At 43.0% G+C, this 27176-nt stretch overlaps 1 protein-coding gene across 3 annotated transcripts in view; it reads right to left on the bottom strand.

Moving 5' to 3' along the window:
- Nucleotides 1-27176, bottom strand: part of arhgap35a (Rho GTPase activating protein 35a) — a 112853-nt gene that overhangs the window by 14268 nt on the left and 71409 nt on the right. The gene's annotated exons all lie outside the window — the stretch shown is intronic.

The following is a 27176-nucleotide window of genomic DNA, read 5'->3' as shown; positions in this document are numbered from 1 at the left end:
ATCCAATTAAATTCTCCATGCTGGCACAATTACGTCACAAGTTAAAAAAACTTTCATAATATTGGAGAAAACAGGTTATGAAATTGAAAAATGATAAATGTCCTTTTAGATTCATGATTTCAGAGATGCGAATGACAAAGAACATGAGACATTTTCAGTTAACCCAAAAACACAAACTTAGGCACCTCTCAATTTATAATGATGCTCAGTTTAGTCAGCACTTGATTTTGTTACGTTATTGAGAACATTGTCAGAAATACAAAATCTAAGCAGGTAATTTTAACATTTCAAAAATTGAATACACTTACCTGATACTGTCCTTTCTTTTGTTGAAAGGAGCATAATGAGTTGAATGTGAAATAAAAATATAAACTAGAACCTGCACAAGAAGTTTTTGAAATATAATTTATCGTCAGTAGAACCGTTAATTCACATCCCCAAGTTTTTGTTCATAATCCTTTTTCCCGTTTCTTATTACCCGCTTTGTAACCCCTTGTGGTCTCTTAAAGTTTTCCCAATCTTCCAGTTTCCCACTGCTCTTTGCAGCTTTGTACACCTGCGCCTTCAATTTTATTCTCTCCTTTATTTCCTTTCTTAACCACGGAGGATTTTTCCCTCCCTTGCTGCCCCTTTTCCTGACCGGAATATATTTTTGTTGAGCATGACAAAATATTTCTTTGAAAATCTTCCACTGTTCCTCAACTGTTTCATCAATGAGCCTGTGCTCCCAGTCCACTCTGCCCAATTCCTCCCTCTTCCTATGAGGATGAGTTCAATTCTCGGCAAAACTGGCTCTCTGATAACCCCTCGTAATCAGGCTGTCCCCGAATCCAAAAGACCTCATTTGGTTATTGGTTCAGTGATCTATGTTTCGTTTCTTGAAGTGCTGGATGTCACGGCAAATCAATTATTAAACAAATGGTTGGGGTGGGGGGGAATATTTTGTCTCGACAAAGGACAGCGCAGTTAGCGCAATGCAATTATAGCGCCAGCGACCCTGGTTTGAATTTGGCACTGTCTGTAAGGAGTTTGTACATTATCCCCGTGTCTGCGGGAGTTTCCTCCGAGTGCTCCAGTTTCCTCCCTCCCTTCAAAAACGTACAATGGTTGTAGGTTCATTGGTGTCTTTGGGTGGCACAAGCTCGTGGACCAGAAGGGCCTGTTACCATGCAGCTTGTCTAAACCAGTGGTTCTCAACCTTATTTTTTCCACTCACATCCCACTTTAAGTATTCCCTAGGCCATTGGTGCTCTGTGATTAGCGAGGGATTGCTTAAGGTGGGATGTGGGTGGGAAGGGAAGGTTGAGGATCACTGTTCTAGACCCAATTGTTACTGAAATATTTTGCTTGAGGAAAAATTGTCATTGGCCCATTTCCTTTAGAGTTCTGAAACCCTGCACATGACGAGTCCATGAGGTACAATTAAAACAGTGGTTTTCAAACCTTTTCTTTCCACCCACATCCCACCTTAAGAAAACCCTAACTAAATCACAGAGCACTTATGGCCAAGGGAATACTGTGAGTGGAGAGAAAAAGGTCAAGAACCACTGGTCAAAATCTTTTTTTTTTTAAATCAACTGTTCTCAGATGTTCCATAAAGAACAGTCAAAGGCAGTAGTTGGCACAATACTGAAATGTTCATTTTAAACTTGCAAATTAAAACTAGTCCACTTTCCACCACTGAGGCAGTCTCTTGATTGAGGATGCCTGCTGCTTGAGGTTTGCAAATTTAGAAGGGGCCAGTGCAGAATCCACAAGCCCTTGTACCAGTGGGACAGGAGATCGATGATGGGATGGGAGTGCTAATGGGTAACTTGTGAAGCAAATTGCTCCTTTTGCTGCATTATAGGCCTGTTTATCCACAAGGAATGGATTCCTTCTTAATGCTCCCTCCACAGAGGGAATAACAGGCCATAACGTCAGTGGGGATTTTGGATTTGTCCACGGAGGTTTGAGCACATCCTTGAATCTTTTCCTGTCTTTCCACAATGGAGCTTGGAGTGCTTTTTTTTTAAAAAAAGGGACAGGAAATTATTCTGTATTTTCATAAAACTTCAAATAAAATATTCAAAAACAAAGGAGACAGGAAATAAGCTTGCAGGCAACATGATATGGCTCGTGGAGCAGACTGCACCTCAATAATGGACGAGTTGACCTGGGAGAGGAAACTAATAATGGCTCAATTGTCCTTTCAATAAATTTGATGGATTTTGCAGAGATAGTATGGGTTGAATTTTTCCCTCATCTTGCCATAGACAATCCAGATCTCGGAAACATATCAATTGGAAACCCCTCCCCCCCCCCACCCAGGCAGAAGCATTTTTAAATATTAAGCTAAAGCTGACTAAAAGGATCCCTTGGTTCCTATCGGGACAACGTGTGTAGCTATTAAACTTGACACTTCCCATTACAAAAACTTTAACGTGTACTCAAAGCCACAAGCTTAATGGAGCGGTTAGCGCATTGTTTGATAGAGTGCCAGCGGCCAGGGGTTCGAATCAACATTGTCTGTAAGGAGTTTGTACTTTCTCCCATGGCTGCGTGGATTTCCTCCGGGTGTTCCAATTTCTCCCACCCTTCAAACAGTATTGGGAGTAGGAGGACAATTGGGTGGCATGGGCTCATATTGGGCACAACTTGCATTAATTTTGTGAGGTCCCAAATTATTTATGAAAGCTCACATACTTTCAATGCAATTATTTGCAAAGACCAAGAAATAAAATTGCTCCATTTGAATGGCCCTTTTTCAAATTGTGTTCACTGATGAACATGAGGAGACAGACCCGATTTTTAACTCAGGTCGTTGTTGCTGTAACAGTGTTGTGGCAACCACCTTGCTGGACCATGCCACCCAGTTTTCCTGAAACTTATGACCTTTGAGTGCAGTGATGTTTTTGTCCTGGTAAGTGGCAAGTTTAGCTAGTTCTAATCTATTTAAATTAAAGTATCTTGGGAGAAGTAAATGTGAAAATAAGAAACAAAATAGATGGGAGGAAACAATGTTCCAAATTCAGGTGTAACCTGTTTATCACATCTTGTTTGTTCCTGCCGACTTCATCACCAGTTCCCATCCTAACTCTGGCCCTCCCCAACCAGGAGCTGCAGAGTTTCTCTCACACTTTTGTGTAGTGCACTCGACCCCAGCTTCAACAAATGTTCACCCACCATCACAGAACAAGGTCCTGGCCTTTACTTCAAGTACAAAAAATTCAAGGGGGAGAGGGGGACCAGAACAGGGGGGGGGGGGGGAGGGACACAGCCTCAAAATTCAGGTTAGTAGATTTAAGATGGAGAGGAGGAGGAACTGCTTTTCTCCCAGAGAGTAGTGAATCTGCAGAGTTTGCTGCCCATTGAAGCAGTGGAAGCTACCTCAGTAAATATATTTTAAGACAAGCTTGGATAGATTTTTACATAATGGGGGAATTAAGGGCTCTGGGGGGAAAGGCCAGCTCATCTCCACCTACCTATCTTCAGATCAGCCATGATCTCATTGAATGGCAGAACAAGTCGACGGTCTGGATGGCTTTGAGCTCGTTGATGCCACTCACCAACTCTCTTAAAGTGGCTCCCTATCCCTGCTTAGTAGGAGTTGCCCTGATCAGAAGCTTTATTTGTAAACTTGGGGGAGGGCGCTATTTATCAATAATGTTATTGTTGGTCCTTTGGGGCAGCTCTGTGCAGAAGGAGGAACCTGCAGATGCAGCGACGGTTACAGGTTTTAAAAGAATGTGACTGAAAGTAAAAGGTTCTTGTTTTTAAATTATTTTTATTGATATTTATTCAATAGAAAAAATGAACAATGATATGAGCTACAGAACTAGTAAAAGTTATAATGATCGTATGTATAAATTCATAAATACAATAGCACAGACATAATGATGCAATAGAACCTAATAAAAAAAAGATAAATTCTAAACCCCTTTCTCCAAGGTTGAAGATTGACATTTTAAAAACTTCAAGCGGCATAATCTTGGAACGCAAAATGCTTTAAGATTTATATATTCAGGTAAGTGAAGTTTGTTCAATGCAAGTGTAATATTTTTGTCTTTTAAATTGTTTGTTCTTAATGCAGATGTACAAGTTAGGCATTTTAAGAATAAGTCTCAAGCAAATGGAAAATACATTGACCTGGCATATCTACCAATCCCCATAGGTGCCAGATACCAGAGGTTTTACTGTACTGGTTTTATAACTAAAAAGGCAGTGAACAACTTTCTAAACAACTCTTAATTGATACAACAACTTCTGGAGATACCTCCAAGATGGCAGCAGCCACAAGGGGGTGCAGACGCCAGGGAAGAGGAGGACTGGAGCAGGGTACAGAGAATGGGAAGATCTCCTTCGCTCCTCCTTCTCACATGGTGGGACAGTGACCACGAGGGCAGACCAGTGAGGGGGCTCTGTGAGTGAGGGACCAGTACGTGTGGTAAGCTGCTGATGGCTCGAGGTGAGGAACCCGCGGAAGCTGGAGATTGCTGTCAGGAAACTCGCGCTGGGCTGCAGGCTGTGGAGACTGGCTCGAACGGTACCGGGATTCAGAACCAGGATGCGAGGGGGTGCTATGGGCGCTGAAGGACTCCTTAACGTGTTGGAGATGAGATTCAGATCTGGAGCTCGGTTGCCAATGTTTGGACTGGATTCTGTGGAAGCACTGGAGGTGAATATACAAGACACTCAGTGACTCAGGATGGGGGCGGGGGAAAGAGAGACTCTCTTTGGTTCTCTCTCTCTCTCACTGAAAGTCTGATTGGAAGTCGGACTAAAAAGGGTGCTTAGGCAATTCTGCTGGTGCTTCATGTAATACAACATTATTTTAGGACTGATAATAAATTGAATCTTGAATAATCCATCTGACAGCCTATTGTGGAGTGAAAATCTTCTCATTGTTAAGATCGCTAGCCTCTGGTAACAAGTTACAACAACTGTACTTGAATGAGCTGGGATGAGGAAAGAAAGATTCAGGTGAAAGGAACCTGGTCCAAATTCCATTCCTGATCACTATCTAGTTTAATGGAAGCTGAGAAAGGAAAAAAAAATTGACATCATTTAAGCGTCAGACATCAGAATAATTTCTCTAAATAAAACTGTATGGGTCACATGAAAAATGGCAAAGATATGTCAGTGATTTTTTTTTAAATTTTGACATACAGCACAGTAAAAGGCCCTTCCGACCCACGAGCCCATGTTACCCAATTACACCAATTAACCTGCAACCCCCATACGTTTTTTTTGAAGGATGGGAGGAAACCAGAGCATAAGAAAAGCATGCAGACCGCAGAGAGATCGTAAAAACTCCTTACAGACAGGGCCAAATTCTAATCCAGGTCATTCTAACCATACTGTGCGCTGTAGAACCTTTTCAAATAATTTCAAAATATTTTAGACCGGAATGATAAAATTAAATTCCCCTTCCATTCCCAAAACAGATGACATTTTAGATATGTGGGGGTTACACGGATTAAATAAAAGCGAACGCAGAATTCAACAGAAAGGCCAATGAATCAAAAAAATGTTGACAGAAAAGATCACTTTATATCACGCTCGAATCGAAGTCGGTGAAGCAACCCAAACTTGCTCTTTTAATGAATTAATGAAAACTTTCTGGACTGGTTCCTTCAGTGCAACTGCCAAATTATGCTGTTCTTATACAGGCTTTGCATGGTAAACACTCACGGTGGGACAGCGTCACATGACACAAGGAAACATTCCTTCACCACCATCACTATTCCTGACCTATGTTCCCAGGATACACTTCAGCATCAAGATCAGCTTGTCATGGATTAGAAACAGATATCTGACCATACAATGGATTTGCTTTTCTGTTTATATTACAACAGAACCCAAAATGTTTCTGACCCACATCTCCCATTTTGCATAAATGAAAACATACTTTTCACTTGGCCTCAAGCCATCACAGGAAGAGATGGAAGCAAGCTAAACCGCAAGTTGGCTGGCTGCATTTTACGTAAAGCAAGAGTTTTGTACTGTATAAACCAAAGCATTTTTAAACTGGAGTGCAAATATCTATGCAGCTCTCGATGTTTATTTCACTCAAAGCAAGACCCGTTCAGAGATTGTGATTCAACAGGGAGCGTATGGGGGAAAAATAAACTGAAGGTGGGCACTTCTTCCCAAACATGATCTGCTGGAGAAAAAAAGAACGGATGGCATTTTGAGCTGAAACTATCAAGATGGTTCTGGTTCCAAATGTATTTTTTTTAAACTTCCACTGATAATGCTTTATCCATTAGCTTCTTCGAGCCGATTGTGTTTTGCTTCAGATTCTAATCTCCTGTGTCTTTTTAATGGTACTACTTACAGCTTTATTTCACATGGACACTGAAAGCAGCTCCTGCGTTGCTACTGGACACTTCCCATCATCTTTCAAGCTCTGGCAAAAGCAGCAACTGGGAGCTTTGTACCTATGGAAACTCTTATGGCTGAATATTATCTCTGCCCTGCCCCGAAATGATTCTAATTAATATCAAAAATTACATCTTGACTAGATTTTCTCTCCGTAATCACTCATCTGTTGGAACACCCCTCATTTAATCCAACCATTATTTTATTTTCAGGGAACATACTTGACACCACATACAACCCGGCGATTCGTTTTCCTGCAGGCCAGGCAGAATCCCCACTTACTGGTCGTGCAAAACCTACACAATGTACACATGCAAACAAATAAGGAAATGTAAACCACTGACTGTGCAGGGGTGGGGGGGGAAACAAAGTGCCAAAGTAAGAGTCCCTGATGGAGTTTGTCATTGAGGTGTCTGGTGGTGGAGGGGAAGCAGCTGTTCCTGAACCTGGTGGGTACGAGTCTTGTGGCCCCTACAACTCTTTCCTGATGGCAGCAGCGAGTACAGAGTGTGTGTTGGTGTGGATTCTTGACGATTGCTGCTGCTCTCTGATGGCAGCATTTCCCCTTAGACGTTTAATCCAACTCTTATCCAGTTATTAAGTATTTGATCCAACTATTTAGTTGCCAACAGTGACCTGAACTTCTGCAGAAATCAGGACAGCCAGAAGGTGTTTGCATAAGGCTGAAGAACAGTTATAGGACTGTCTGAAATTAGTGAATTGGTTAGTGTTCAAGAACTCAGCTGAAGATCAGAGTGATTGCACCAGGGTCATTACGGACTTTATCAAAACAGATGCTGTTGAGTGTGTCTCCACCAGGAAGCCCTGGATGAACACTGAAATCCAGAACTTGCTGAGAGGCACTCAAGTCAGGTGATCCAGAAAATTACCCAAGGAGCAGGTATGACCGGCGAAAACCCATCTCCTGGGCAAAGTAGAGATTCCAGACAAGAATGGAAACAATGAAGGATGCACAACAGCTGTGGCGGGGCCTGAATGACAAAACCAAATCCAGTGCAGTGGACACAGAAAAGCTTCACTCCCAGATGAACTCAATGCCTTCTACGCTTAATTTGACCACCAGAACAAGGAAGAACCACAGCACAACCCCATGTTCTCATTCTGTAGACAAGAATGAGATGTGGGCAACTTTCAGGAGAACAAATCCAAGGAAAGCATCCAGTCTGGACAGAGAACCCAGCCAGGTATTTTAAACCTGTGCTGATCATCCTGCCAATGTATTCACAGACATCTTCAACATCATACTCCGGCACATGGTGTAGTTTACACCTGCTACATACAGGCCTCAATCATACCTGTGCCCAGGAGTGTGGTAACCTGCCTCAATGACTACTGACCAGTGACACATCCATAGCGAACTGTTTCAACAAGCACATTAGTTCCTGCCTGAGTCATGACATTGGTCTGTTCCAATTTGCTACCTCAGCAAAGGTCTACTGCAAATGCCATCACACTTATTCTACACAAAGCCCTGGAACACATGGACATCAAAGACACCTATATCTCTTTATTAACCACGGTTCAGCATTCAACACCATCATCCCCTCAAAACTGATCAGCAAACTCCAAGACCTGAGCCTCAATACCACACTGTGTAATTGGATGCTGGATTTCCTCACCTCCAGACCCCAATCAGTAAAGATTGTCAAGAGCATCTCCACAATATCCATTTCATGACCATGGTACCGAGTTGTACAAAAAGGGCCGACAGAAAACTTGGCTGAATGGTGCACTAACAACATCGTACCAAATGTCACCAAAACCAAGTCGCTGACTGTGAATTTTAGGAAGGGAAAACCAGGGGTGCAAGTCAGAGGAATCACCATTTCAGAGGAGCTTTCCTGGGCCCAACACACAAATGTCATCATGAACAAAGCATGTTGCGGAGGTTTGGTATGATCTCGAAAACCTTGGCAAACCTCTACAGATGTGTAGTGGAAAGTGTGCTGAACTGGTATGGGGACACCGATACTTCTGAACTGAAAGCACTGTAAAAGGGTAGTGGATGCAGCCCAGTACACCACAGGCAACCCCTTCCCACCATCGAGAACATCTACATAGAACACTGCCGCTGGAGAGCAGCAGCAGTCATTAAGGATCCACACCACACACTCTGTTCTCGCTGCTGCCATCAGGTTAAGAGGTATTGGTGCCAGAAGACTCGCACCTCCAGGTTCAGGAAAAGTTGTTACCCCTCCACCATTAAGCTCCTGAACAACAGACTCAGACTCATTCACGTACTCCTTCGTTGCACATTATTTGTTCTTGCATATTTATTTTCTGCGTTGCCCAGTTTTCTGGAGTACAGATTTTTTTTTAGCATTGCCATTGAGTAGAAATTCTGCCTGGCCTGCAGGAAAAGGAATCGCAGGGTATCGTATGCGATATCCTGCATGTACTCTGACAATAAATCTGAACTTTCAACTTTGCGTTGCATTCCAGATCTAGCAGCATCTTGACTAGGTAGCATTCGATGGCGAGGACCCTTCACTAGAACTTAAAAGGTGCTAATCGTGAAAATTGCAGAAGATGGAAAAACTGTCTGTGCTCCATCAATCCAATGATTCCAAAATCAAAACCAAAACTCCTGGAAATGCCCAGCAGGTCAGGCAGCGCTTGGAGAGAGTTAATAAAGATTCGTCATACTCTGATTAAGGTCTTTGATCTGAAAGGTTCATTCTATTTCTCTTTCCGTCGATGTTACTTAACGTGCCCAGAGTTTCCAGAATTTAAAAAAAATATTAATCAGAATGTCCCTCTTCATCTACAATGTCACGGTCATCTTTGGAGAGGGGATTTATTTGGCCATACTAAGTCAGCTTCAAGGCAAAAATTATAGAGAAGAGTTAATCAGCAGAAAAAGGCATTTCATGTTCTGTTCATGAGAAAACAAGTTTGGTGTTTCATATTATGATGAATTAGTGGGTTTTGTGGGGATCTGAGGACAGTTAAGATAATTCTGGAAGTTTTAAAGACCAAATTAATGGACGTAAAATAGGAGAATGGAAGTTCAATCTTGATCAAGTGGAACACCGAAGTACAACTCATGAGGTGGTGTCTTTAAAAAAAAGCAGCCTCGATCCTCAAAACCCAGGCCTCTTCACTCTGCTACCACCAGGAAAAAAAGGTACAGAAGCTTAAAGACGAGCACTCAGCGGCACAAGGACGGCTTCTTCCCCGCTGCCATCAGATTCTTAAATAATCAATGAACTAAAGACACGGCCTTACTTTTTGTGCGCTACTATATATTTTTTTAATTTATTGCAGTGGTTTTCAAATTGCCTCCCTAAACTAGTAAGGGATCACTTAATGTGATATGTGAGTGGAAAGAAAAAGTTTGAAAACCACTGTTCTAATGGTACCTCATGGACTCGTTATGTGCACGGTTTCAGAACTCCACCAATGACAATGTTTCTCAAGCAAAATATTTCAGGAACAATTGGGTCTCAAGCAGTGGTTCTCAACCTTCCCATTCACATACCACCTGAAGCAATCCCATACCAATCACAGAGCACCGATGGCATAGGAATTGCTTAAGGTGGAATGTGAGTTTAGGGGGACAGTTTGAAAACGACTAATTTAGAGTAATGTTGTAAGATGGTTATAATATGAATGTTTGCCCTGCGATGCTGCCATGAAACACCGAATTTCATGACTTGTTCACAACAATAAATTCTGATTCTGAACTTGGGCTCCATGAAGAAAACAGTAGAGATGAAGTAGGCAAAATTGTATGCTTTTGGCAACACCCGATTACAATGGCCTTGGTCTTCCCAAAGGAAATCCTGGCTCACCCATAGTTGTCAGCTTGAATAGAAATGAACACAGCTTCAAGATAAGACAGTGCTAGTCAATTCTGTTTCTGAACATAACCATACAGACAAGACGGAAGCCAAAGCTGTAACCTTGGGAATCCCAGAAGTAAACAAGGAAAGGCAATTCTCAACTCTGCTGAAGAGGAAGGCAAGTAAACACCAAAAGCCTAGTTTACTTAGTCAAACCTCATGGGAAAAAGGATAACATTTCAATTAAAAGTGGATTCAGTCCTTCTTTCATTGGGCCACTGGACAGTAAACAACAGAACCTGTAACAAAATACCCCTGAAGTGATGTTGGCAGCAACTTTACAAACAAAAAAAAATTTTTTTCCACAATTACTCAGCACCCACAATAACCAAAGGAATGGCTATGGCATATTGTCTATGGATCCAAAAGTTCTTGTTAAGATTATGGGATGCTGTTCCAGCTCCTAAAGCAACTTGTTGAAATTACAGTAGAAATCCAGACTGCTTGGGAATTATGTCAGTCCAGATTTTCCAGCAGTACTTTTAAAATTCAAATTAAGGAGAAAGAGAGAGATGAGCAGGTAAATTTTGATCCTTGATTAATAAAACATTTTCCATATAAAGTACAAAATACAAAACAACAAATACACATTCATTAGTTCACTTCTGCATCTGTGGGGCTTACACAGAGATATACACAAAATCCTGGTAAATTTTAAAAAGTTTGACAGCTTTCGAAAAGTCTGGATTCTTAGGTGGTCCAGATTTTTGGACCTCTACTGTATTTAATAATAATAATAACAATTACAGCACGGAAACAGGCCATTAGGCCCTTCTAGTCCGCACCGAACCAAACACCCCTTTCTAATCCCACCTCCCTGCACAATGCCCATAACCCTCCATCTTCCTCTCATCCATATACCTGTCCAACCTTTTCTTAAATAATACAATTGACTCCGCCGCCACTATTTCTCCCGGAAGATCATTCCACACAGCTACCACTCTCTGAGTAAAGAAGTTCCCCCTCATGTTACCTCTAAACCTCTGCCCCTTAATTCTTAACTCATGTCCTCTTGTTTTAATCTTTCCTCCTCTTAACGGAAATAGGATAGAAAATAATGCAGGCAATGAGTCACAAATATTGCACCATAGGATATTAAATGTAATAGCTGCATTCAACAAGTCATTTGCTGGCACATATTTTTAACTTGACTCATTTGCAGACAGGATGATGCAATGAGCAGGTTCGATGATTATTAATGGCGCTTCACCTTTGGCATTTGGTTTTAAAGATCAGGTTTTTTTTTTTAAAAAGACTCATTTCTGATTTGTGTAACATAAGAAGTTGGCTTCACCATAATGTCCAATAGGCTTGGATAGACAGAAAACCAACATTTGTTAATTCAGGACTGTCAATCCACAAGTCCACAAGGATGGTAAACAGAAGAGTGGACATTGATGCAAGAGAGTGAACTTTCAAAGGCGGGAATCAAAGCTCAAGGCAAAATTGGAACTAAACCCACTGACCCCGCCAGTCAGACATTTTTAATCATCCAGCACTGACACACCTCCCTAATGTTCAATGCAAGTTGAGGGCACATGCATACTGATGTTGCCATTTGATCACTAGCATTGCAAAATTCTTGGCGCGCATTAAAACAGAGGAATCTGGGAATACAGATACTGTACATAGTTTCCTGAAAATGGCAGCACAGGCAGCTGGATTGTAAAGAGAGCTTTTGGCATATTGGCCTTCATAAATCAAAGTACTGAGTTAGAGGAGCTGGGATATTATGATAAAGTTACAAAAGACATTGGTGAGGCCAAATTTGGAGTATTGTGTGAAGATTTGGTCACCTAACAACATCAAAGATGTCAACAAGATTGAAAAATTGCAGAGAAGATTTACTAGGATGTAGCCAGGACTTCAGAAACTGAGAAACAGTGAAATGTTAACCAGGTTAGGTCTTTATTCCCTGGAGCATAGAAGAATATGGGGAGATTTGATGGAGGTATACAATATTATGAGGGGTATAGAAAGAGCTTAGCGCCGACATTGGCGACTTCAGGGGTTTTTACGAGGCTCTAAAGGCTGTGTATGGCCCCTCACCCCAAGTCCAAAGCCTTCTGCGCAGCTCAGACAGCGAAGTCCTCCTCAGCGACAAGATCTCCATCCTCAATCGATGGTCAGAACACTTCCAATCCATTTTCAGTGCCAACCACTCAGTCCAAGAATCCACCCTGCTCCAGCTCCCTCAACAACCCTTGAGGCTAGAGCTGGATGAGGTCCTTACCCGGGAAGAGACATATAAGGCAATTGAACAACTTGACAAGTGGCAAAGCAGAATGTATGGATGGAATCCCCCCAGAGGTCTGGAAGGCTGGTTGCAAAGCTCTGCATACCAAACTGCATGAGTTTTTCATGCTCTGCTGGGACCAAGGAAAGCTGCCTCAGGATCTTCGTGATGCCATCATCATCACCCTGTACAAAAACAAAGGCGAGAAATCAGACTGCTCAAACTACAGGGGAATCACGCTGCTCTCCATTGCAGGCAAAATCTTCGCTAGGATTCTCCTTAATAGACTAATACCCAGTGTCGCCGAAAATGTCCTCCCAGAATCACACTGTGGCTTTCGCGCAAACAGAGGAACTACTGACATGGTCTTTGCCCTCAGGCAGCTCCAAGAAAAGTGCAGAGAACTAAACATCACCTTTGTTGTCCTCACCAAAGCTTTTGACACCGTGAGCAGGAAAGGGCTTTGGCAAATACTAGAGCGCCTTAGATGCCCCCCAAGTTCCTCAACATGGTTATCCAACTGCACGAAAACCAACAAGGTCGGGTCAGATACAGCAATGAGCTCTCCGAACCCTTCTCCATTGACAACGTCGTAAAGCAAGGCTGTGTCGTCGCACCAACCCTCTTCAGCGTGATGCTGAAACAAACCAATAAAGACCTCAACAATGAAGACGCTGTTTACATCCGGTACCACACGGATGGCAGTCTCTTCAATCTGAGGCGCCTGTAAGCTCACGCCAAGACACAAGAGCAACTTGTCCGTGAACTACTCTTTGCAGACGATGCCGCTTTATTTGCCCATTCAGAGCCAGCTCTTCAGTGTTTGATGTCCTGTTTTGCGGAAACTGCCAAAATGTTTGGCTTGGAAGTCAGCCTGAAGAAAACTGAGGTCCTCCATCAGCCCCCCCCACATCTCCATCGGGCACACAGAACTCAAAACGGTCAACCAGTTTACCTACCTCGGCTGCCCCATTTCATCTGATGCAAGGATCGACAAAGAGATAGACAACAGACTCGCCAAGGCAAATAGCGCCTTTGGAAGACTACACAAAAGAGTCTGGAAAAACAACCACCTGAAGAAACACACAAAGATCAGTGTGTACAGAGCCGTTGTCATACCCACGCTCCTGTTCGGCTCTGAATCATGGGTCCTCAACCGGCATCACCTACGGCTCCTAGAACGCTTCCATCAGCGCTGTCTCCGCTCCATCCTCAACATTCATTGGAATGACTTCATCACCAACATCGAAGTACTCGAGCTGGCAGAGTCCCCAAGCATCTAATCCATGCTGCTGAAGACCCAACTGCGCTGGGTGGGTCACATCTCCAGAATGGAGGACCATCGCCTTCCCAAGATCGTGTTCTATGGTGAGCTCTCCACTGGCCACTGAGACAGAGGTGCACCAAAGAAGAGGTACAAAGACTGCTTGAAGAAATCTCTTGGTGCCTGCCACATTGACCACCGCCAGTGGGCTGATATCGCCTCCAACCATGCATCTTGAGGCCTCACAGTTTGGCGGGCAGCAACCTCCTTTGAAGAAAACCGCAGAGCCCACCTCACTGACAAAAGACAAAGGAGGAAAAACCCAACACCCAACCCCAACCCACCAATTTTCCCTTGCAGCCACTGCAACTGTGCCTGCCTGTCCTGCATCGGACTTGTCAGTCACCAACGAGCCTGCAGCAGATGTGGACATACCCCTGCATAAATCTTCATCCGCGAAGCCAAGCCAAAGAAGAAAAAAAGATAGAAAAAGTAAATGCAAGAAAGGCTTTTTCCACTGAGGTTAGATGAGATACAAACCAGAGGATATTGGTTCAAGTTGAAAGGGAAAAAGTTTAGGGAGAACTTCACACAGAGAGCGATGGGAGTGTGGAACAAGCAGTCAGATGAGGCTCAATTTGGACAGTTACATGAATGGGAGGGGTATGGAGGGCAATGGATCGGATGCAGGTTAGTAGAACTGAGCAGCATAAAAGTTTGGTACAGACCAGAAGAGCCGAAGGGCCTGTTTCTGTGCTGTAATGTTATACGGTTCTCAATCTCTTTCCGATGGTTCTTCTTTCACTTTCATGGAATTAAACTAGTGTTTCCTGGTTTTCAAAGTGCCTCTCTACCTGAAAAACAGTGTTGTGTGTTCTCTAACAAACCTTTTAATCACAACTGGAAGGAATAGCCTTGCAAAGTGACAGAGCTAGACTACCATCAGTTAAAAAGTAGACAAGGGTGTTGACTTGGATGAAACAACAATGCAGGTTGCTGGATTAATATTAGCAATATTTTGGTTATTTTCAGCTGTACAATGTTAAAGATCTGATTTGCAGGGAATGTTCGTCACGATACAGATTTTGCTTTCTGATTCTATTCAAATAAATGTGAAAAAATTGAGGGATTGCAGCTAATAGTCAGTAAATATAATTGGATCGGCTCAACATGACATCTTCCAGACTCCTGTAGAACAAGGAAAATGCTGTAAAAAGCTTCGCAATTCACCCAAGTACAAAGGGTACCAAAAAAAAATCCCAAAACTTAAGCTGGAATCAGATTCAAGGTCAAGATTTGAACTTGAAAGCCATAGCTGCCAGTTCATCCCTCGATCTCAGAGGCTACTTGGCTGCCTTACAAGAGTTGCAATCGCCTCTCATAACTTCTCTACAAAAAGAACAAATGGTTCAGACAAAACATTAAGATTCCTATTGCACAGCAATCATTCAACCTGGAACACTATGCAAACTGGAATTCCAGAAATTACATCTCTACTGTGGTTTCGGCAGAGAATGCAAGAAACTAAAGCGCATAATATCTGTCGACCTCATCAATTTTGTACCAGTACCTCTCGAGAATGTAGAAATTTTTTTGTAGCTTGATTATTTACATATATAGCCAATCTCAAAAGCTCATGTAAACAACAGTGTTTATAGATGGAGTAAATGATTAAACTTAGCCAAAACCAAGCTTCCTGTAGGATTGTCTTACAAAAAGATGGGATTAGGAGCTTACATTCACTAAATTATACATGGGTATTTTTCTTAAACTCACATTGTAATTAATTTTTTGAAAGAATTAAAAGAAATATTCCAGTGGCTTCTCGTGACAAGATATTTGACTTTTTCAAAACCTGTGGAAAACAGTGTTAAAGATTTGTTCCATCGCAATGTGCTTCAAGAGAAATCCAGCAAAAACCATGGAGTTTAGAACTCAGGAGAACGTGGACGTTCGGTATGACATCAGAAACCCTAGAAAATTTCTACAGATGTATTGTGGAAAGTGTGCTGACCGGCTACAACACTATCTGGTGTGGGGAGCATAAAGCCCTGCAAAAAAGGTAGTGGACACAGCTCAGGACATCATTGGGAAACCCTCCCCACCAGAAAATATCTATGGGGAACACAGCCGCCCGAGAGCAGCAGCAATCATCAAGGATCCACACCACCCAGCACACGCTCTGTTCTCGCTGCTGGCATCAGGGAAGAGGTGTAGGGGCCACAAGACTCAGACCACCAGGTTCAGGAACAGCTGCTGCCCCTCCACCATCAGACTCCTCAGCTACAAACTCAATTAACCATAACCATATAACTGTTTATGGCTTAGGGAATCATTTTTCAATACCTTGAAGGGCTCCAGATACAAAACGTTGGTTATGTATCTATCTTTGCTTTATAAAGTATACTGAGTTGACCTGCTGAGTTTCTCCAGCATTGTGTTTTTACTTCACCCACAATGTCTGCAGACTTTCATGTTTTACTACTCATTTAAGGACTCTTTTGCCTTCGATTTTTTTTCTCTTTATTTGCAGTTTGTTTACATTTCTTTATTTACATGTGTACAGTTTATTTTGCTCTCCCAATACGTGGTACTTCTGTCTCGACCGCAGGAGAAAGAATTTCAGGGCTGTGTGATATCATCTATGTATTTTTAGTTTAGACATACAGCACGTTAACAGGCCATTTCGGCCCATGAGTCCGTGTTGCCAAATTTACACCCCCAATTAAACTACACCCCCAGTATGTTTTGAATGGTGGGGGGGAATCTGGAGCCCCCAGGGAAAACCAACGCATACATGGGGAGAACACACAAACTCCTTGCAAACAGTGTGGGATTCGAACCCTGGCGCTGTGAAGGTGTTGAGCTCACCGCTACGCCGACTGTGTACTCTGACAATAAATCTGAACGAAACATCCAGGGTGACAAAAAACGCACAGATGTGCTGGAGAAACTCAGGAGGGCACATACTTCCATAGGAAGTAAAGGGTCGCCAACATTTCGAGTGAGGCTCTTGTTCACCTGAAGAATCTTGCTTTACAGCCCCATGGACACTGGGTGAACTTATGAGTTTCTCCACACATCTGTGTACTGCAGTCAACCTTCATATCTGAATATTTTCTTGTTTATCAATCAAGGGTCTCAGGGTTCAGTTTATTTGCATTTCATTCAATACGTACAGCACTGAATGCCATCAAAAGAGCCACTTCCCTGGGGGGGGGGGGGAGAGAAACACAATTTACTGCTCCCTCTTGCGTCCATCCTCGCAGTAGGAGACATATTGAAAACTATGGAGAGAAAATTTAAGGAGTTTTTTTGTAGCAAATGACATGCAAAGATTAGTTCAATTAGAATGTGCAAAATAATTAGTCTCTGTGCAACTGGATGGATGAGAAAGTGCCATCTTCAGCCAACTGAAAAAATATAATAGCTATTTTTATTCTGTTAGTAGTAAGGGGCAAGCTCATGGTTAAAAACCCCATCATCAAGATACAAATCTAATTACAAATCTTTAAATCTATGCCATTATGGACTTTATATTTCAATGTACTATCAAAGGTTCCCTTTATTGTCATGTGTAATAATACATTTATGATGCATGTCAGCTATATGACAAAGAGTTGCCATGAGCACTGCCCAGCGCCCCAAACAATAGAAGAAAGAGAAACAAAAGAGAGTCCCTTCATAGATACTGTGGTTTCGCCTCCACTGCATTTGCAGCCGCAGAGACGACCGTTCAAACTATTGTCAACCCAAGCTCCAGATCTAAACCTCTGATGCAATCAGGAAACCTTCAGCACCCAGGACCCTTCAGGGGCCCGTTCTTGCCCTCAGAACCCTCTCGAATACTGGTTCCCGCGAGCCAATGAGTCCTTTGATCAAAGGTCGCCAACATCCCGCAGCCTCTACGAGTCCTTCGACTGCAAACTGCCAACAGCTCAGAGCCCTTGCTGGTCCTACAGCCCCTCGCTGGTCCGCTGGCGTGGTCATCGTCCTACTGTGCTTCTTCTCAACATGGGGTGTCTTCTCCATTTCTGGGGCCCTATGCCAGTCTGCTGCTCCCCTGGAGGCTACAACTCTTGTGGTACTCTACCATCTTGGGCACAGACCCCCCCCCCCCATGGTTGCAGGATTTTAAAAGCACCATCGGCTCTTTTAACAGGCTGATTAAAGCCAGTACAGAGCAGTTTGCATCATTGCTAACCATTTCCATGCATTCATGAAACAAGCTCTAATTAATGGTACGAATCTTTGACATCAAAGTCTATCCCATTTTGGCTTGCAGTCAGCTAAACTATGGGTATCTTGGAAGCCAAAAGGTTTTCTTTCCAACATGGAGTCATCTTTCTATCCCGTACTCAAAATAGGCTGGACGTAGCATGGTAAAGAAGCCAAAAATTCTTATCTGGCATTGGATGCCTGAATTTTAGCATCCTATACTAGCAACCACACTGTCATGGATCAATATACACGAAGGACTCATTTCCAAAAGGATTCCAACTTTCAATTTCATAGCTGTCAAGTTTAAAGACATCTATCTCAAGCAGCAGAAGGAAATGCAACAATGAAAGAGGAGTTCAGTAGATAACAGGAAAACCCCCAAGCACAAGTTTTGTACTGATGGAAATGAATTCAACTATTTCAATTCTCATAATGAAAGGGAAGTCATCATCTGACGATATGCTATTGTTTTATGCTGAGTTCTATCACAAAAAGAGATTAGCTGACAGTGGGGAGAAAAATTCAAGGATCTTCTCAGGGGTCAGTAGCTAAATTCTAATACAACATCCCCACCATAACCTCTTCCACACAAAAAAATCAAATGCAGCGTTCAGTTTGGAATCAAGCCTCTCGAGCGTATGCATTTGGAGAAGTAAGAACCCCAAGATAATGAGAAGGGCTCCAAAAAACCTCCTTGGCCTGTCTTGTCAGGTAGTTTTTGCTCAGAGTGACTGAAGGCCCAACATCAACTTCAAGTCACCTATGAACTAGAGTGGAAGCAAGCGGTCATTGGTCCCAGAAAACCTACTCGTACTTCAGGTACAACAATCCTCTGGCCAGCATTCTACAAATTGCATTAAATATTTTAAACACAACCTAATTTTGCATTTTCAGATTTACGAAATTTACCATTCTCATTTGAATCCAATGCACTTTCACCAATTCCTACATCAGACATACGAGGCAGTGTCAAACCCCTCAGCTTCATCAAACACTATCCCCGTTAGCCACTCACTCACTCACATCTTATTCAAGAAATTAGACTGGGACAGAGACAGCCTTTCCTTGACAAACGCATTCATTAAGGAGGTACAGGAGCCTGAAGACAAACAGCCAATGGTGCAAAAACAGCTTCTTCCCCTCCACCATTAGTTATTTGAATGGACAATGAACCACAGGCACTAACTCACTTTTTTTCTCCTCTTTGTCACAACGAATTTTGTGACACATGTTCATTACAATAAATTCTGATTCTGAATTTCTGTTTCTCTAACCAAAAATTAATGTGTCCCTGTAGACTTCATAAATGGAACCACAATGCAGATAGACTTTCAAACCAAAGTAGGCCGCAATTAAAGATAAACTACAAATGTTTAAAGGATGGAGACATCAGCCATTTCTGCATAACATGGTTCTCCAGAAGGAGTAGGCCAGCAGGTCTTGCTGCTACATCACAACTCCAGCCACGAGTTTACTCTGGACCTTTGGCGCCAATCTCCCGGTGATCAATTTTCATCTGGGTGCCCCAGTACACTCCCAAACCCACAGATATAGTGGTTGGAGAGTTAACTGGCTGTGACAAATTACCGTATAGACGCAAGTAATAGTTGATACCATTTAAAAGTCCACCCCTCCCCCCAATTCATGGCCCCAGCCGCCAGCCCTCCGGAGTTCCTGATGCCCCGAATGCAGGCTCTCGCCCAGGCCCGGCTGCCTGCCCGATTTCCAAAGCCCTGAACACACTTTCCACCCGGAACCAGCCACCTTCCGGCTCATGAGCTCCCAATGCTTGAACGATGCAGGCACTTAGTGCAGTCAAAAGTAGCATGCATGTAATAGTCGAACCCCTAAATTTTACCCTAAAAATTGGTCCACAAAATTCAACTAGTGCACACACACACACAGATATATATTATACAGAACCCCTAGTGGAGGAGGGCAGGAGGTAAATCAAAGGCATTTAAAAGAGATCAGGTTACAAGGGGAAATGGGACGATGAATTGGTCTGGAAGCCAATGTAGACTCAACAGCCTCCTTCTAGGTCATAACCAAAAACAAAATTTTAGTTGGTGAGTACAGGAGCCCACTTCAGGACCACAGGTCTCATTAAGGCTTTGCAATTCCAGGACTCAACAGTCTCCTCCTAGGTCATAACCAAAAACAAAATTTTAGTTGGTGAGTACAGGAGCCCACTTCAGGACCACAGGTCTCATGAATGCTTTGCAATTCCAGTGAGGGAAAGCTTTTGTGGACAGGAGGCAAATCTCTCTGCTTAAAACTCTTCCATATTTATTAATCGGAAGAAAATTTCATGGTATTGTATTCACTTTCAACCAAAAGAGGAAGCAATAGTACGTAAAAAGCCTGGAATAAAACAGTACTATTTTACGGATAATAAAATTTAAGGGAAAGTGATTGCTCTCGACCAAAGAAAATGCTCCTGTTGCACAGTTGGTTTACAGATTATAGTAAAGTTTAGGAACATCCAATCAAAGGCTACAGCACAACAGGAATGTAAATCAGGCCTACATACCTCAATTACATAACAAGATCACATAGCAGTGGAGCAAAGTCCAATATTCTTTGGCCTTTGATCTACAATGACAACTCGAAGTATTTTAAATGCAACAATAAATTCAAACTAAGCCATAGTGGTTAATTAACTTTAGCCACAAAAAAGAATGTGGTTAATTTTTCGCACCCAGAGTTGTTCCTTGGTTCAGGTGGATGCAATACAAAAAAACTCACCCAACACAGCTGGTCTCAACACTGCAACAACACCTTGTGGGACAGGGAAACTAAAGGAGAAAATTAAAAATGTGGGGGGGAAATAGTACGAAACTAAAAGCTTTGGGAGAAAGGACAGACACTATGGAACATTATCGCTCCCACAATGTTCAGAATGTTAACAAAGACCTTAATTAGTCGGCACACAGAACAGAATAGCAAGCAATGGGCTGAAGCAGGTATGCACACTTCTTTTAGAGCCAAGTGTTTACCCGATGTGGAAATTAATCATAAAGTGTAAAATTAGCAAATGTACTCGTATCTGCAAGATTGAGGGGGGGGGGGAATAAACAAAGAAAAAATTTGCACTGTTACTGTTCAAATCCAAAGTTTAGGTGCCAGAATTTTTTTTTAAATTCAACTTAATTTGCCACAGCTGCTCATTACAAACTAACAGGTTTACTTGTTCTTTTCTTTGGCTTGGCTTCGCGGGCGAAGATTTATGGAGGGGTAATGTCCACGTCAGCTGCAGGCTCGTTTGTGGCTGACAAGTCCGATGCGGGACAGGCAGACACGGTTGCAGCGGCTGCAGGGGAAAATTGGTTGGTTGGGGTTGGGTGTTGGGTTTTTCCTCCTTTGTCTTTTGTCAGTGAGGTGGGCTCTGCGGTCTTCTTCAAAGGAGGTTGCTGCCCGCCAAACTGTGAGGCGGCAAGATGCACGGTTTGAGGCGATATCAGCCCACTGGCGGTGGCCAATGGGGCAGGGACCAAGAGAATTCTTTAGGCAGTCCTTGTACCTCTTCTTTGGTGCACCTCTGTCACGGTGGCCAGTGGAGAGCTCGCCATATAACACGATCTTGGGAAGGCGATGGTCCTCCATTCTGGAGACGTGACCTACCCAGCGCAGTTGGATCTTCAGCAGCGTGGTTTACTTGTACTCTTCGAATAATTGCCAAGTCAACCTTAATTGGAAACCGCGAATGTTTTGGGGCCTCTGAGATCATTGTTCGCGGTACACGTTTGTCAATTAGCAGCATTCCAAGCGAATGTTCTTCATCTTAACTTACCTGGAAAAGCTCTCAACAGCACAAACCGTCAAACCTGCTTCGTATTAGCAATGCCAAAATAAATAGCAAAACAAAGGCAAGAAAAAGTTTCGTAAAAGGGGAAGGTTAAAGAGCAGCACAGAGAGATGAGAGAAAGAATAAATTTTAGTACAGGGGACCTGACTTTTTCAACTAAGCATCAGAAGCAGGAGCAGGGGGGAGGCCATCTGGCTCGTGGAGCCCACTCCGCCATTTAATAAGATCTGGGCTAATGATAGGCACCGATCTGCTTTTCCCCTTCTCCTCTTTCCCCCCCCCCCCCTGCCCCACCCCATCATATCCCAATTCCCTTAACATCGTTTAAATATATTTACTGAGCAAGCTCCACTGCTTCAATGGGCAGCAAATTCCACAGATTCTAGGAGAAGCATTTCCTCCCCATCTCCGTACTAAATCTACTACCCGGAATCATGTGGCTATGACCCCTAGCTCTGGTCTCCCCCACCAATAGAAACAAATTGCCTAGGTCTATTTTATCTATGCCTTGCATCATTTTATACACTTTTATTTTATTCTAAATTCCAGCAAGTGCAACCCCAGGCGACTCAATCTCACCTCGTAGGCTAACCCCTCATCTCTGGAATAAACCTCCTCTGCATCGCTTCCAAAGCCAGTATATCCATCCTTAAGTCAGAGACCAGAATTGCACCCAGATGCAACTTCACCAGTACCTTGTGCAGTTGGAGTGTTCCCAAATACAATCCCTCAACCAATGAAGGCCACAATTCAGATTGTGAGGGAGTACATTTTCTTCAGCTGCTATTGGTACAAATCCCTTCATGTATTATGCAAACAGATACTGCTGTAAACACTCAACGAACCAATGAAGGATTTTGTAAAAATAATGCTGGAGAAACTCAGCAGGTCAAACAGTGTCTTTATTCTTCTTTGGCTTGGCTTCGCGGACGAAGATTTATGGAGGGGTTAAATGTCCACGTCAGCTGCAGGCTCGTTTGTGTCTTTATATAGCTACGGTAAAAATACATAACTGACACTTCAGGCTTGAGCCCTTCATCAAGGTATGGAAAAATGTTGGCAGGCGCCCAAACAGGAGATTAGGGGAAGGGGCAGTCACAAAGGCAGGAGTTGATAGGCGGAGGAGGGAGGGGACAGCAGCAATCAAGGGGAGGAGAGATGGCTGGGGGAGGAGAACTGGTAAGGGAGGGGGAGAGCAGGTTATCAGAAGTCGAAAAAAACCAATAGCCGCTTTCAGGTGTATTCTCCGCCAAGAATGTGTCTGCAGAAGCGGGTGCAGACCTGTGGAATGATCATTCAGGTGGCAGCCCTGAAAGCGCTGCGCAGTCCACCTGAAAGGAACAGAAGCAGGAAAGGCACCTCGGAGTGCGCTCCAGCTCCTGTCCCTTCAGGATGTCAGGGCAGGAGCACTGGGGAGGGGGGGAGGATGTCAGGTGAGGGGAGTTGCAGGCCGCCCCTTAGCAGCTGCTTTCAGACGGGTGCAGTCAGGTTCCTGGGGGGACTTCAGTGCTCCGGCGATTATCCCTCTTGGAGGAGGGCTAGAAAGTGCACCTTGGGGGTGCCTCCTGCTATTTCAGGTGGCTTCCCGACAGCCGCATAGGGTAGAATATGCGGCTTTACATCGGGGTATTCTGGCCACCTGGAAGACCCTAATGCTAATGCCATCTGGCTGGAGAATGCCAGACGGAAAAATCAGATGCTGTTCCTCCAATTTGCGAGTGGTCTTGGTGGGATACCCTCCTTCCCTTCTCCATCCATCACCTACAGCTTTTGCGACCACACCTCTCCCTCCCTCCCTCCCTCCCCCCCTTGACTCTTTTGTTCGGATGCCTGCTGACATTTTTCCATACCTTGATCAAGCCCAAAATGCCAGTTATGCATTTTTTAAAAATCTTTGGTATATAAAGGACACTGTTTGACCTGCTGAGTTTCTCCTGCCTTGGGCTTTTACTTCAACCACATTGTCTACAGATTTGTGTTTTACTAATGAAGGATTTTGACCAAAATGTTAATTTTTCTTTTTCTACACCTGCTAAGTATTTCCATCCAAGCACTTTCTCTTTCAGATTTCCAGGGCTTTGTTTTCAACTAAGTGCAGCAAAACCCCTGCTATCTATGGGGATTGGTAGATGCTGGATAAGTGAATTTTCTGATTGCTTGAGACTGCTTGTTGCGTGATTGGTGAACTAATGGCGAGACGCGTCAATTTTAAACTTCCATAAATTTTTTTTTTAAACCGCAATATTTTTTTGCTGGTTGGTTGAATTTCAGATAACAGGGGTTTTACTGTCGTTTCAAGTTGCCACATCCATCCCATTTTAACACTAAGGTAGCACTAAACAAATGGAGGGTTCCCTCAGAATAAAAATACGATTCTTTCCCCCCACAAGCACGGCAATGGCCACTTCTCCAAATATTTTTAGATCTTCAGGTGCTAGAGTGAAAGAGAATGCAAAATTGGAAAGCAAAAAACAGTTTATCTATTACTGCAATTATTATCCCTCACTGTACTCGTCGTCATACAATATAATGATGGAAGAGAAAAGTTAAAAATTCTGGACCACTCTGAGAAAATATTCTATTTAATCCAAAAGACAACCAAGTTGAGAACATCAGCAACAACAAGGAACATCCTCTGTACCCAATCCTATCCTTTCGACACAGCTGGGTACTCCAGGCTTTTTCAATGGTTCAACAAATTGGTATTAACTACAAGTTAGTACCATGTACTCCAATCAACGACACTGCAAAATGAACCTCATCCCATTTAATGTTCCTTATTTATGCATCTAAATTCATGCCATTTGTCCCTTCTATAATTAAATTGTCTTTGAAATGAGAAAGCATTAGGATTTGTTCGATTTGCAAAGACCCCAAAATCAACAGAAGAAATTAGCAAATGTAATGCCAAGCTATACCAAGTTTGTCAGGAAAGCACAACAGTGACGGCACTTCCTGAGAAGACTGAAGTGGGCAAGGCTAATGGCCATCATTATGTCAACCTTCTACGGAAGCTCTATCAAGAGCATCCTGGTCTGCTGCATCAGTGCGGTATGGTTGCTGCAGAGAAATGGATCAGAGGTCACTGGTAGCAGAGAGGACTACTGGAACTCCCTCCCCACCAAATGACATGATCTACTGGAACCATTGTCCGAAGTGGGCCCACAAAATCATCGCCATCCTGCACACAGTAATTTTCAGGAAAGCTATACAGGCTAAGGCTAAGGAACAGCTTCTTCCCATGGGCAGCAAGAATGGTGAACGACCCATGGATCGACCAGTCAGAGGTGGCCAACTTTGCTGAAGAAGGGGTAACTCACTAGTCGAGTTAATGCCTCACACAGCATCAGTAGGTGGGTTCAATCCTGCCTTAAGGAAATTCAAATGTTCTCCCTGTGACTTCCCTCAGGGCTCCGCTTCCTCCCACATTCCAAAGATGAGCGAGCTGGCAGGTTAACTGGCCACTGTAAATAGCCCCTTGAACATTGCTGAGTGGAAGAATCCAGAGGGATTAAAAACAGACACAGTGCAGATGGGCTAACTCTGTGAGGCTCAGGGCCTGTTTTGTGCAAATGGTAATTTGGACAATTTCAATTGACCACCCACAATCTTCATTGCTCATCTCTCTCTCTCATCCAAAGGCTTCATCTCTTGGTTCCAACTGTTTAAACGTGGGTAGCCTGTGCCGCCCAATTGCACACAACCCCCACCCCCCCGCAGTACATTTAGAACACTGTGAGCACCCAGAGGTAACCCATGCAGACATAGGTAGAACATACAAACTCCTCAGACGGCACTGGATCGCTGGCACTGTAACAGCATTGCGATACACTAACCATGCAGTTCATTTGTGTACACTTCCTCTCTATTCCAGTTTTAACACTTTCACTGTCCTTACTGCATTGATGAGCTGAGGGTCAGGGGGGTGCACAATTCTCTGTTGTCTACAAATTGAAGGGTTCTTTCCAATCTTTTGTGATCTCAGCAAGGCGAGATGAAAAGGGAATCACCTCCTGAAGAAATAGATTCAATGTTATGGGCATTCACTTGTGATATTCCTAAATCTTTATTCTTTGACCAGCAGCATTTCATCTTGGACTTGCATGGTTCAACAAATCCAAATTTGAAGGTATTTAACTATACAGGGCCCAGGAATTTCAACTCCTCACCCATGGCACTTCAATCGAACCATGATATACTGCAAATATATGTGTGGTGGAAAGTTGAACAGACGATCAGTGGGGAGGGGAGAGTGGTATGCAGCTACATGCCTGCTGGGAGTGAAACAGAGCAAACACGAAGAAATAGTCACACTTTCAGCGACGAGATTTCTCTACTCGAGTACATTCCAATTTACAAAGGAACAATTTTTACTGAAAACCAAACCTCAAGACTTAACAATGCAGCAGTCTTGTTCGGATTTGCCTTTTTCAAACTAAGGAACTCATGCATACACATTCATGGTAAACCCATTCGTTGATGGTTATAATAGGGAAGAATTTCATAAAGGCACAACTGAAAGCTCACATCTTTGGAGAGGATTTATTTATATTCTGATATCTTCAATTTCCCCTCGAAATTAAAAGCTCCATTTTCATTTTATCATTTTAATGGCAAGACCGTAAATGGTTATATGGTTATATTAGATACAATTGAACACTGTGCATCTGAATTGAACATACATTTTTAGAATATTTTCCTCTCCCTACTGTTACGAGCCCAGAGGATTCCAAACCCAGCAGCAATAGAAATTCACCAAGACAACAGTTATTTAAATAAAAGTTGCTTTTAATTTTCTTGAAACATAAAAACAGGATCAATCTTTAACTTGTTGCTATTAACCTCCTTCTAATTCTAAGCACACACGTAACGTGTACGTGTTCAGGAAAGTTCTCTGCTTCACTGTCCAATCATTCACTTTTCACTTCTCCAAGTTCACTGGTATCAGCCAATTCTCACACTGTGCAAAGAATTCAACATTTATAATTTCCACCAGACTCCGGTGCTTAAAGTTGAATGGTTACTGCTTAGAAAGGTTCTTGTTGGTTTCAGAGAGAAATTTGTTGCTCGTTGGACACAGACAAAATTATTTCCTCCAATCAGTCACTTCAGTGTCTTGCTGAAGAAACTGGTCCCATCATGGGTTTTACAAATGATAATCTCTTCTGCCAGGTGGTCACTGAGTTCCTCGTTATTTCAGGGACAACAATATCCAGCCATTTCCTCCTATAAGGGCAACGAGGGCTTTGAACAGGCTGACCTCCGAACTCACAACCGGTCTTCAAAATGGGGTTTTTCAACAAGTCTGCCAGCTTGCAATTTTGACTTTTCTCTCTCCAAAAGAGAAATCACCTGTTTATTTTTTTTCTCTCTGCTTGTAAAAACAAAAAAAAAAACACTCTCCCAAGGATCCGAACC

This window comes from Narcine bancroftii, chromosome 13 (genome assembly GCF_036971445.1).
Source record: "Narcine bancroftii isolate sNarBan1 chromosome 13, sNarBan1.hap1, whole genome shotgun sequence".
Classification (NCBI taxonomy): domain Eukaryota; kingdom Metazoa; phylum Chordata; class Chondrichthyes; order Torpediniformes; family Narcinidae; genus Narcine; species Narcine bancroftii.
This window is presented reverse-complemented; position numbering and strand designations above follow the sequence as displayed.